The sequence below is a fragment of the Aspergillus ochraceoroseus genome, assembly GCF_002846915.1.
Source record: "Aspergillus ochraceoroseus IBT 24754 chromosome Unknown P175scaffold_5, whole genome shotgun sequence".
NCBI lineage: Eukaryota > Fungi > Ascomycota > Eurotiomycetes > Eurotiales > Aspergillaceae > Aspergillus > Aspergillus ochraceoroseus.
The window spans coordinates 896,356-908,943 of NW_024468480.1; positions in this window are offsets into that span (position 1 = coordinate 896,356).

Sequence of the window (12,588 nt, forward strand, 5' to 3'; positions counted from 1 at the left end):
AGTAATCTATTTTAGATAGTATCTGTAAGGATCAAGCAGGACGTGAAAAATCTTCAGAAATGTTAGCTTTTGAAGCTAGTATCTCTCTATCTTCTATTTTACAAATTTTAAAGAAGCATGGCTTTACTACTATAAAACCTTTATATAAACCTGGTCTAACTAAAGCAATGAAGACTGCTAGGTTAAAATTTTGTCTTGATCATTAATTTTGGACCCTTGAAGACTGGAAAAATGTTATTTTTACTGATAAAACTGTCACGGCGACCACGTGACATGCAACCACATGCCGAACCACATGCCAAACCACATACCCAGTAACTAAGGGTAATCAGGAGAATAGTAATATTTAAGTTACCTGTACTATGCTAGTAACTTAACTAGATAATATAAATAGTAATATAATAACTCCTAAAGTATTAAGAGATAAGTATTTTATTTTATTATTTTTAATACCTTCTTATTATTCTTATACTTTATATAGCTTTACTTCCTTTACTAATATTATTTATACCTAAGTATCTTACTAGTAAGATACTTATAATTTAAAGTACTTCTTAACTAAGTAAAGTAATATAGTAAGTATAAGAAGGATTATTTACTTTTTCTTCTAAGAAATAATAGATCTAAATTTTATAGAATCTATAATTATAGTCCTAGAAATTATTATTAAGGAAGATTTAATAGTACTAGTAATTTTCTAATACTAACTTATTAAATTAATAAAAGATAATAAGTTATAATATATAGTCTAATATATAATATAAGTTATATAGATAGATAGAAAAAAGATACTTAAATTTAAGTTTTTTAAGATATAAAACTTAAAGAAATTTAATATTTTTTTAAAAAATTTTTAAGACTATTTTAGATTATAAAAGAAATTTTATAAAAATAATATAATTAAGATTTATTATATTATAGATTACCTAAAAAATAATATAAAATAAATATAATATTCTAAGTATAAAGTAAATTCTAAAAAATTTATTTATATAGAATTTACTAAGTTCTTATAAAATTTTCTAGAATTAGAGAGAGACTATAAGTAAATAATAGCTTATTAATTCCTATATATAAGATAAGGATTATAATAGAATATATAAACTCTAATAATCTAGATAAAGGAGTTTATTCTAATAATTAAAGTTAATCTTAAAAGATTCTTCTTGTCATGGGGGGCAGGCAGGCAGTAGGTGTAGCTAACAGCAGGGTGTATATTCAGGCTATCTGCGTACAGGTATAACAGGTAGGGGTCAGGTCAGGATAAGGATGTAGCTTAAAGAGCTATAATAGGATTAGGGGTAATATAGTTTAAATATAGAAGTAGAGGTAGATAGTTAGGATAGAATCTAACTAGATAGGTATATAACTATATTATAATAGTATTCCCTCTTTTAGGCTAAGCTCTAGTAAAGTATTCTTAAGGTCCAGGCTTTCTAGAGTAATAATAATAATAAGTAATAATATATTTAGTAATATTTTTTAGATAGCTAGTAGGAATTTTAGTAATAGTAAAGTATTTAACTTACTTAATAATATACTTTAAATATAGGTAGCTACTTTAATTATAGTAATTTTAATAGGAGTTAACTACTTTTTTAATCTCTTATTCCTTAATACTATTAACTTTAATATATAGAAGTTTAGTTTTTTCTTATCTAGATAATAAATTTTTAATAATTAAATATAATAATTTAATATAAAATACTAGATATATTTTTATACTTTTAAATAAGTCTAGTTTATAAATATAAGGGCTAATAATCCTCCTAATAAAAAAGGAGCCTAGATTTTTCTAGTCTAATTTTTTTTAAGAATATAAGGTTATAATATTCTTAATATTTAATTAGATTAATTAGCTCTTAATATAGTATCTAGTAGGATAATATTTCTAATTAGTATAGTATTTATAGCAGGCTTAAATAATAATTATAATAATATAGTAATATTTTTATATTTATTTTATAATTAAAGTAAATTAGTAAATATTATAAGTTTATAAGTAATAATTAGATAGAATAGGCTTAAATCTTATATAAAGATTAAAATTATATAGAGTAAAGAATAAGAAGTATCTAGTAATCTTAAAATTAATATTATTAGTAATAAATTTTACTATAAGTAGCTATTTAGCTTAATTATTTTATAAATAATTAATATAGACTTATAAATATTATTTTAAAATAGTATTTATATATTTAGTTTACCTATTAATTTTAGAATAATAAGTAATAAATAAGAATAATTTTATCTTTAAAATATAGTTTAAATATATTTAAAATATTAATATAAATTAGAGTTCTTAATTAAATATAATAAATTTAGAGAATCTATAAAATCTTTAAATATAGTTTTAGAATAAATAGGTAGCTCCCTTAATATTATAAATATTATTATAGAAAATATAGTATTAAAACTTTATTAATTAATTAATTATTATTATAATAGTATTAAAGCCTAAACTTTAGAATAAATATATAATAAAATTAATAAATATATTTTTTTAGGAATTCTTAAATATAAGTAAGGAATAGAATACTTTTTAATACCTATTTTAATAGAATATAGATTATTTATAAGTATAGTAATTATAAATTTATTATTTTATAAATTATAGTATTCTAGGCTAGTAATATAATTATAATAATAATTTATAAATTTTTAATTTACTTTAATAACTAGTAACTATATTTTTATAATATTTATATATTAGTTCTACCTTTAATTCTTCTATATTAGGAATATATAATTAGTTATAGTAAAATAAGAGTTTAAAATAGTAAGTATACTTAAATAATATAATTAGTAAATAATAATTATAGCCTTTTTTTAGATTTTCTAAAATATTATTAGAGGCTAGATCTTATTTATAATCCTTATCTAGGCATTTTTTTAGCTATTTAAGGAGCTAGATAGTCTCTTCTTCTTCAGGTTTAAGTAGCTAGAAGTATACTAACTTCCTTCTAGTAGTAGCTTAAAGCTAGATTAATTATAATATTTACTAGCTCTATAACTTTTTTAAGTATTTAGGTAAGAAGCTTACCAAGTTTTCTTTTTTTAATATTATTTAACTCTAGTATAATAAGTATTTATCCCCCTTCTTAAAGAGATCCTGTAATCTTCTAGTTAAGCTATTTAATTTTATCCTATACTTATCTAGATAATAATTAATTATGAAATTAAAATAGAATAAGAATTTAGATTATTAGGCTTATTATTAATTTAATATCTTAATTATTATAAAATACTTTAGATTTTTATAATTAATTATAATTTTAATTAAATACTAGTATTTTTCTAGTTCTAGAATCTATTCTTTTAAATAATAAATAATTATTAGTAACTTCTTATTATATATCTTATAATTATATTTAATTAGAATTATTTTTTTTAAGTAGAATCCTACTAGGTATAAAATTCTATTATTATTATATTATAATAATATTCTAGTAAATATAAAGTTTAAGATATTAATTTTTAAAATAATTAATTAGTTTTAATTAAAGGACCTTAGTATTAATTTCTTAATAAATTTTATTTTTAGTATTTTAAAAGTAGTCTAGTAGATTAGAATTTATAAGAATAAAATTTTTTTCTTTTTTAAGATAGTAATAGGTATAAAAATCTATAAGAATCCTTTAATAAAGTATTAATAAAATCTAGTAAATCTTATAAAATTCTTAATATTAGTAACTATCTTAAGTAGCTTCTAATCTACTATAATCTTAATTTTTTTAGGATTTATATAGGTACCTTCTCTTCTAATAATAATACTTAGGAACTTAACTTCTAGCTAGTAAAATTTATATTTAAATATCTTTATATATAAGTTATTATTTCTTAGAATTTATAATATTTATTTTAAATATTTAGTATATTTTTTTTTTATATAGCTATAGATTAGGATATTATTTAAGAATATATTATAGAATATATTTATATATTATTATAGGATATTATTTATAAAATATTAGAAAATAGCTAGGATACTAATTAGGCTAAATAATATAATTAGGGACTTATATAATCTAAAATAAATTTAAAAAGTAGTTAGGTACTCTAACCCCTTCTTAATATAAATATTATTAAAGATAGCTACTAGATTAATCTTAGAGAAGTACTATATTTCCTATAAATTATTTAGGATTTCTTTAATTAAGAGTAATAGATAGTAGTCCTTAATTAATATAATATTTAGTCCTTAATAATCTATATATAGGTAGAGGCTACCTCTAGGTTTATTAATAAATAAAATAAAAAAAATAGCTAGAAATAAGTTAGAATATATAAAATCTTTCTTTAGATTCTTTTCTAGTTATTCCTTTAAAATAATTAATTATACTTATAATATTAGATATAATTTATTAAATAAGGGCTATTTTTTTTCTTAAATCTTAATATTATAATTATATAATTAGTATAGTAATAGCTTCTCTATTTTTTAAGGATTAAATATATTTTAGAAATTTTATAATTCTAGAGAAAGTATAAATAGTAATTTAAGATTAATATCTCTATACTTTAGTTTTTTATTAATTTTATCTAATAAGATCTAATATAGTTTCTATACTAAATAATAGGTATATATAGCTAGTACTCTTAAGGATATTTAGTATATTTTTATAAATATAAAGAGTTTTAATTCTAGTAATTTTTTTTATTAATTTAGTTACTTAGGTTAATCTTTCTAGAGAATATTTATTAGGGCCCTTACTCTTATAAGTTTAAGAAGTATATTATAGTATTTATAGTAGTATTAGTTATTAAATATAATTATTTAATTAGAGAAATATATTTTTAGGTTATATATAATAAGCTAGGCTAGTTCTAGGATAATTAAGTAATAGGAAAAATAGATAATATAGAAGATAGATTTTTAATTATAATAATTATTTAATAATAGATTAGTCTTTATATAATATATTACTATATTTTCTTTTACCTTCTTATTATAAAAATTAGATAAGAATATTAAATAAAAGAGTAAAATAATCTTTAGTTTATATATTTTTATTTATTAATAATTTATAAAGCTAACTTCTTTAGCTCTAGAATTAGTTATAATATAAATTAATATTTTTAGATTTTCTTAGTATAGTTATACCTACTATACTATTAGGTTAGCATATATATAATAGGGATTAGAGGAGTTAATTAATTTAGTAATAATATAAGATAAGTAGAATAATATATCTAGTAATAAGGGCTTCTATATATATTCTAGTACTAGATAGTAATTATAGCTAGGTAGACTCTATTTTCTAAGTTAGGTAGGATATTAGGGAAGTATAGTTAGTTAGATTTCTCTAGAGTAGTAAGGTAGTTATTCTAAGTTATAATATAAGAAGTAAGTAATATTATAATAAAGATTAGGCTAGAATAATATACTAGTATATTTATTTATTTTTAGATTTATATAGAATATTAGTTAGATAAGGAATAATCCTTTATATAATATACTTTATCTTTATAATAGAAGTATTTTTTATACTTATATTATTCTTTCCTAGAGGAATATAGTATATAACAGGTATAAGATAAGTCTATAATATCTAAATCTCTTCTAGGTATAGAAGGTGTGACTAGGTAACTAGATAGGATAGAACTAGGGAGATTCCTTAATATTACTAGGCTAGAGTAGTAAGAACTAGATATTAGGTAAGAATAGGATATTTATAGCTAGTATTAATAGTAGTAATTTTCTAGTAACTAGAAATAGTTAATATATTCTTAGAAATCTTAAAATAAGGTAAGATTATAAAATAATATATCTTAGAATTTAATTAAGATATTTTAGATTAAAAAAGATATTAAAAAGTTATTAAGTATTTTTCTTTCTAAAATAAAATAATAAAATTCTATAAAATAAGTATTAAAATTTAAGTTTCTCTATTTCTAATTATAGAGATAGTTTTAAGTATTTTAAACTTAATTAAGGTCTCTAAATATTATTTCTAGATAATTAAGTAGGTTAAGATAGTCTAGGAATTAGGGAATACTAAGTCTTATCTTAAGTAGGATTAATTTATAAGCCTTTCTAGTTAGATATCCTATTATATAAGTTAATCAAGCTTTAGTAGCTAGAAAATAGTCTAGGTTAGTATTTATTTTATTATAGATTTATTATATAAAGTAATAGAAATTAGAATAAGTATTATTAAATTCTTATAAATTAGGGAGTTTCTTACTAAGATAAGTACTAGAAAAAAGGCTAGTAGAAATAGGTATAAATACTCTTATTATATTAGCTACTATAGCTTTAGTAAGGGGAGTATATTTAGTAAAGGCAGGAATAATAGTAAGAGTAAGTATAATAAAAGTAGTAGTAATCTATAATATAATAAATATATACTTAAACTTAATTAACTTTTATTAGATTACTTCTAGTTTTTCTTTCTAGTATAATATTATTCCCTTCTTCTTAACTAGCTCTAGACTAGCTTTATTAGCTTAGTTTTAGAGGGCATGAATCTCCTTCTTTAGGGAATTAGTATATTTATTACAGGATTTAAGGTAAATAATCTAGGTAGTAAAGTTATTAGTAATATAGCTTATAAACTCCTTAACTAAATCTATAATTAGGGGTAGTTTAGGTTGTTTTAATATATTAATAGTAGTTATACCTGGAGTAGGAGCTACATAATATTATAGGGGGCAGGCAGGTAGTAAGTATAGCTAATGGTAGGGTGTATATTCAGGCTATCTATATATAGGTATAACAGGTAGGGATTAGGTTAGGATAAGGATGTAGCTTGAAGAGTTATAATAGGATTAGGGGCAATATGGCTTAAATATAGGAGTAGAGGTGGACAGTTAGGGCAGAATCTAACCAGATAGGTACACGGCTACGCCATGACACTTCTACTAGCTAGCTATTTAAATAGCCTAGCCTAAATTATATAAGAAAATCTAGCAGGATATAATAATATTATAAAGTCTAGTTAAAGTTATTAAACTAGAGGCAAGGTATAAGAAACTTTAGAAATAAGAGAAGTAGGAAAAGTTAAATAAAGTATAATTAAATTAATTTTTAGAATCTTATATATTAAAGGATAATTTAAGAAAAAGAAAAAAAAATAATAATAAAGTAATAAATCTCTAATTAAATAAATTCTAATAAAAAAAATTAAAGGAAGAGTAGTAAAATTACTAGAATTAATAAAAGAAAGACTAATATTACTAGTATAATTAAATTAATTATATTATAAGAAAATACTCCTAGTATAGAAAAAGTATTAAAAAGGCAAGAAAATTAGAAAATTAAGATTAATAATAATTAAATATTCTAGAATTTCTAGTACTCTAATAGAATAAAGAGATACTAGTAGGATCCCTTCTAGCTATTATAGCTATCCTAATAAGTAAGAAATAAGTTATAATAAGGGTACTTATAGATACTAGAGTAAATAAGGACTTTATTTTTTATTATTTTTTAATTAAAGAAGGAATAAATCTTAATAAGATAAAGATAAAGTAATTTATATATTTTACTAATAGCTTAATAATATTATACTATATAAGATTTTAAATAAAGAGTTAAATTATAGATAGCCTTAATAAAATTAGAGAATTTAATATAGAATACTATATAATAAATTTAGAAGAAAAAGAATATTAATTAATTTTAAGATATAGTTAGTTAAGTCTAGTTAATCTTAATATTTTCTTAGTAGTGAATACCTAGTACTACTAAGGGAAAAAATTAAAGATTAAAATTAAATTACTTAAATAATTTAAGAGTATAATAAAGTAAGAACTTACTATATTAATCTTAAGCTAATTATATAATAATAGTAATATAATAGGGGCTCTCTTTAAATATTATAAAGAATAGAAATTAGTATTTTTAGAGAAAGAAGTAGAAGTACTCCTTTTTAAAAAAGCTAGTTATAATATACTATTAGTTACTAATATAATATTATTAATAAGCTAGCTATATAATATATTAAGAATAAAGTTAGTAACTTTAAGGGAGTATATTAATTAAATATTAAAAAAAAAATAAATCTAGTCCTTAATAAATATAATAGGTATGCTGGTACTTTTTATATAAAAGATTAATAAATTATTATAATTTTATATAGATTATAAGGATCTAAATATAATTATTATTAAGAATTAATATCTTCTCCTATAAATTAATAAATTAATAGATTAATTAATTAGAGCTAAATAATTTATTAAACTAGATTTATAAGATACCTATTACTAGATTTATATTTATTAAGGTAATAAGTAGAAGATAGTATTTTATATAAGATATAAATATTATAAATATTTAGTTATATTTTTTAAATTATATAATATTTTAGTTACTTTTTAAGTATATATTAATAAAGTAATAAAGAAGATCCTAGATAAATTTTATATAATATATTTAGATAATATTCTAATTTATTTATAAATAAAGAAAGAATATAAATATTATATTAATAAAGTATTATTATATCTTTAGAAATATAATTTCTGTCACAGCGGGAAGCCGTAGTACCTATCTAGTTAGATTCTGCCTTGACTGTCCACCCTTATTCCTGTATTTAAGCTATGTTGTCCTTGATCCTATTATAGCTCTTTAAGCTATATCCTGTCTATTATCTAATACCTACTATTCTACTATTCTATCTAGTTAGCTCTTAATTAATAAATATCTAAATCTGATTCTGCCCCCTAATATTATATAGCTCCTCTTTATTAGGAGTTAATTGCTACTATTATGCCTGCCTTGCTGCTTATATTACTTAAAGATATAAAAACCCTCCTATATAATGCCCTTAATAAATTAAGATAATATATTATTAAAATATATTAATTCTTTACTACTACTATAGAAAAACTCTATAAATTATTTATCTTATACTCTATTATTACTAACCTTCTTAATTATATTTAATAGAAAGATAGTATAATTAAGTACTAGAAGATATAAGTTAAAGAAATTTAATAAGAGTTATTTAAAGTACTTATTTAGAATAATATATTTTTTTAATTATTATTTTCTTTTAAAAAAAATACTAATATTACTACCTCCTTTATTATTATTATTATTCTTACTATATTTATTCCTACTATCTAAATTTCTAAATAACTTTCTAATCTTAATAAATTTAATAATTAATAAAATAATCTAAGATACTTTACTTTTTAAATCTATTAAAAAATAATTATAAACCTTAATTATTTCCTAATTTTAAATAATAAAATAATTTATATAATTAATTATTTTAAAGAAACTTTATATATCTAAATCTTATTATATATTTAAGATAGAATCTATAAATTAAGTAATTATATTAAGATTTTAGAAATTTTAAAGAAAGTTTTTAGAAATCTAAATCTAGAAATTAATATTTATACTAATCTATTCTATCTTTAATAAATTTATTATAAGTTTAATATTTTTTTTACTAAATTCTAATATCTTATATTAGAAAAGAATATAAATAAAGATATCTTATTTATAATTCTAGAATAAGCTATTAATTAAGAATTTTAAGAAATATTAATATATTTTAAAGCTCTATTATAATATTATAACTTTATTAATTACTTATAAAATTTAGAAAATTACTACTATTATTATATAAATACTACTTTATCCCTATTTATAAAGAATTTCTAGCCTCCCTAATTTATCTTAAAGTTAATTCCTACTATCTAAATTCTTGTGATTCTTATTAATCCTATTATTATTACTACTCCTATTAAAGACCTAATAGACCTATCTATTATTTATTACTTTAATTATTAAACTTAATACCTATATTACTACTATAGTGGTACTAACTACCTAGTAGGTAGCTACCTATATCTTAACTAAAGATTAACTAGCTATATCTTTATATCTACTACTAAACTAGACCTATACCCTTTATTAACTAGAACTCTACCTACTAAATATCTTATATTCCCTAAATTAGAAAATAAAGTATCTCTAATCTAAATTATAATTAAGGATACTCCTAGTACTCCCTTTATCTATTAAAGGCTGTAATAGCTAGAATAATAATAGAGAAAGAAAGTTACTAATTTAAATTAATAATCTTACCTATTAACCTAGAAATCTTTAATAAGACTTTACTAATTTTTATTATAATTAACTCTAGAATTAAGAATAAATATTTTATAAATTATAATTAGACTATAGATAATTAATTAAAGATACTATTATTAAGGAATCCTATCTTATTAAAAAGATTTAATAATATTCTAGTAAAGTCTAGTAATATTATTTATTTTATTTATTTAATCTAAAAAATCTATAATTATATTAAAAAAGATACTATTTTTTTTATAATCTAATTTATATATTTTCTTATTATTTTTAACTTATCTTAATTAAAGATCTATAACTTCTAAATTAGATTTATTAATTATACTATTTTATTTAAAAGCCCTTATTATAAGAAGTACTATAATATATTTTTAAAATTTATAAAGATTTTAATATTATATAATATATTATTAAAAGCTTCTCTCTAATATCTTAATCCCTACTTTAAATCTCTAAAGAATTAAGATATTACTAGAATCTTAATTACTACTTATACTATATATACCTACTATAGATATTAAATATTTACTATTATTATTACTAATATTAAAGCTATTCTAAACCCTATTATTATTATTAAATCTAAACTATAAGAATAACTACCCCCTAAATTTATTAAATTCTATAATATATTCTTACTAAAAGAGGCTAAGTACTTGCTACCCTACTAACTTAATAATTATAAGATTAAACTATTACCTGGAAAAATCCTACCTTTTAGAAGCCTATATAATATATCTTAAGATAAACTAAAAGTTCTAAAAAAATAAATTAAAGAGAACCTAAGAAAAGATTTTATTTACTCTAGTTTTTTTTTTATTATATTTCCTATTTTATTTATAAAAAAACCTAGAGAAGACCTATAATTTTATATAGATTATTAAGTCTTAAATATAATTATTATAAAAGATTATTACTTATTATTACTAATAAAAAAGATACTAAATAATCTAAAAGGAATAAAATATTTTTTAAAAATTAATATTATTTCTATTTTTAATAATCTATAGATTAAGAAAGGATAAGAATATCTTATTATCTTTTAAATTTAATTAGGCCTATTTAAATTCTTAATAATATTATTTAGGCTTACTAGAGTCCTAATATTATTCTAGAGATTTATTAATAAAATTTTATATAATTATTTAAATATCTTCTATATTATATATCTAGATAATATTCTAATTTATAGCTAAATCTATACTAAATATACTTATTATATTTAATAAGTATTAGAATACCTATAAGTAGTAGGATTTTATACTAAATTTAGTAAATATAAATTTTTTATATATAAAATAAAGTTCTTAAAATTAATTATAAGTAAAGATAGCTTCTAAATAGATTCTAATAAAATAAAAATAATTACTAAATAAGAAATACTAACCTATCTAATTAATATTTAAGCCTTTATTAGCTTTAGAAACTTTTACTACTAATTTATTTATAATTTTTTAAAAATTATTAGACTATTAGTTAACCTAATTAAGAAGAATATTAACTTTAACTAGATATCTACTTACTAAGAAATATTTAAATAATTAAAAATTACTTTTATAAATACCCTAATACTAAAATTTTTTAACTAGTTAAAAAATATAATTCTAGAAATTAATATTTTTAATTATATATTTATTAGAGTACTATTATAATATAATAATAAAAATATATTATACTCTATTATATTTTTTTTTAAGAAATATTTTATAATAAAATATAATTATAAGATTTATAATAAAGAATTATTAATTATTATTTACTACTTTAAAGAATAATATCTTGAACTAGAAGGAACTTTATTACCTATAAAGGTTATTATAGATTACTAGAATCTAAAGTATTTTATATTAATTAAGCTATTAAATTATTAATAAGCTTACTAGTCTAAATTTCTATTAAGATTTAACTTCTAAATATATTACTATTCTAGAAAGTTAGGTATTAAGCCTAATATATTAACTAGGAGGTTAGAGAATCTACTTAAGAAGAGGAATAAATAACTCCTTTACTAGAGCTAGATTATCTTAAAATCTAAAAACTTGCTACCTAAAATTACTACTAATTTAAGACTAAATACTAATAACTAATATTAAGTATACTTTATTAAATAACCTATTACTAATAAATTAATCTCCCTACTACTAATACTATAACTACTATTTAATAGAGCTTATTTATAAGATAAGAAGCTCTAGTCTATTCTAAATATTCTAAAAAATAATTTACTAAGATATCCTAATATTATACTAGCTAATTATAAATATACTAATCTATATTTAAGATATTAAGACTAACTTTACATGCCTAACTATAATAAGATAAAAGCTAAAATATTAAGACTTTATTATAAAAATCCTATTACTAGATATCTTAGAAGAACTAAAATATATAAATTAATATTATATAAATATTTCTAGCCCAGGATCTATAAGTATATTAATTAATAAATCTAGAATTATTACTTTTATTATTAAATTACCCCTTTTTAAGAAATAAAGTAAGAAATATTAAGGTCTTTACTAATTTCTAAATATACC